Raw genomic sequence first — 2,442 nt, forward strand, 5'->3', positions numbered from 1 at the left:
TATATATATATATATGCATGTATGTATGTATATACACATATATATACATACATGTATATATATATATATATATATTTAAATACATATACATATTTTAATATATACATATATATCACATTCACATACATATAGTTATTTAGAGATATAAAAAACAAATGCATTTATATGTAAGTGTGTATGTATATATGCATATATGTATGTATGTATGTATGTATGTATGTATGTATGTATGCATGCAAGCATGCGTGCATGCGTGTATGTATGTATGTATGTATGTATGTATGTATGTTATATGCATGCATGCATGTATGTATGTATTTGTTCACCTTTCTTTGCATTCTCTTATCCATTCCTCCTCCATTTTAAATGGAAAGCTATTTTTCAGGTCAAACAAGTTAATGGAGAGTGATTCACCCAGTGCAGACGACAGTGACGATTTGACAATGAAAATGGCGCGGGAGGTTTTTACATTTTGTTGATGTGTTCTTAAGGAAATCCGAACAAATAAAATCTCCATTCGGATTTTGGTGGTTCGGTGCGGTAAAGGGGATGTGGCGCCGTCCGCAAGTTTCGGGAGTGAGACCGTTGTTAGTGGAGTGGCTTACGGTGTGGATGGTGTTGTTATTATTGATGGTGCTGTTGTTTGTTGGTGGTGGTGTTTTTATTGCTGTTGTTGTTGTTGTTGTTGTTGTTGTTGTTGGTGGTGGTGGTGGTGGTGGTGGTTGTTGCCGTTGCTGTTGTTATTGGAGGTGATTGTGATGGTAACAATGTTATTGTAGGTGGTGTATCTAGATTTGTTGTTGTTATCGTTAATCGTTGTGTCGGTGGTGGTGGTCGTGGTGGAGATGTTATTGTTGTTGTTGTTGTAGTTGTTCTTGTTCTTGTTCTTGTTCTTGTTCTTCTTCATCATCATCATCATCCTCATCATCATTATTTTCTTCTTCAGCACTCCGGGCGCAAAGGTTAGAAGCATTTTGCCCGTCTGTACGATCTGAGTTCAAATTCCACCAAGGTCCACTTTGCCTTTCATCCTTTCGGAGTCGGTGAAATAAGTACCAGATACGTACTGGGGTCGATAAAATCGACTATCCCTTTCCCTCCAAAATTCCAGGCCTTGCGTCTTTAAGTAAAAAGATTATTATTATTATTCATTAGCGGCATTTTGTCCGTTTTTATGTTCTGAGTTCAAATTCCGCCGAGGTCGACTTCGCCTTTTATCCATTCGGGGTCGATAAAATAAGGACCAGTTGAACACTGCGGTCGATGTAATCGACTCATCCCCTGGCCAAAAATTGCTGCCCATGTGGCAAAATTTGAATCTATTAATAATATTCTTATTATTGCGTGACAGAGCAGTGGATGCCATAAAAGTGACACTGGGGTAAAATATACGAAGCCCAGTATCCCCATCATGACTGCCCGTCTGATAAGGATACATCAGGCAAATGCATCACAACCATATGAGCACGACATGGTGATCTTATATCAAGACAAACAATGCATGTCCTTGCAGGTGGGGCCCAGGGGTCGATAAATCAAGTACCGGTTGAGTACTAGAGTCGACTATCCCCATCCCTCAAATTTCAGGCCTTGTGCCTATAGTAGAATGGAATATTATTATTATTATTGTTATTGTTATTATTATTATTATTATTATTATTATTATTATTATTATTATTATTATAGCCGGTGTTCTTGTTCTTGTTGTTGGGTTAGTGTTAGGGTTAGGGTTAGGGTTAGGGATTAGTGCTAGAGTTAATGTTACGGTAAAGGTTACGTTAGGGGTTAGAGTTAGGGTTTGAGTTACGCTTAGTGGTTAGGGTTAGGGTTAGGGTTAGGAGTTAGGGTTAGGTTTAGGGTTAGAGTAAGGGTTAAGGCTAGGATTAACGTTAGGGTTAGAGTTAGGGTTACGGTTACGGTTACAGTTACGGTTTAGGGTTAGCGTTAGGGTTATGTTTAGGGTTATGTTTAGGGTCTGGCTTCGGGTTAGGGTTAGGGTTAGAGTTAGGGTTAGGGTTAGGATTAGCGTTAAGGTTAGGGTTACGGTTACGGTTACGGTTAGGGTTAGGGTTAGGCTTAGGGTAAGGCTTAGGGTTAGGCTTAGGGTTAGGCTTAGGGTTAGGGTTAGTGTTAGGGTTAGGGTTAGGGTTATAGTTACGGTTAGGGTTTGGTTTAGGGATAGGGTTTGATTTAGGGTTAGGGTTAGGGCTAGGGTTAGGTTTAGGGTTAGTTTTAAGGTTAGGGTTAGGTTGAGGGTTAGGGTTAGGGGTTAAGATTAGGGTTAACGGTTAGTGTTAGGCTTAGGGTTAGGTTATGGTTAGGGGTTTTATTTTCCCTCCCCTTTGAAATGTTTTACTTTGTGGTTTTCGGTCGTTTTTGACTGCCTTCTAGCATGTAGAAGTTACCTGTTATGGGTAATTTCTCTTATACTTTATATATATA

The sequence above is a fragment of the Octopus bimaculoides genome, chromosome 9 (genome assembly GCF_001194135.2).
Source record: "Octopus bimaculoides isolate UCB-OBI-ISO-001 chromosome 9, ASM119413v2, whole genome shotgun sequence".
NCBI classification, from domain to species: domain Eukaryota; kingdom Metazoa; phylum Mollusca; class Cephalopoda; order Octopoda; family Octopodidae; genus Octopus; species Octopus bimaculoides.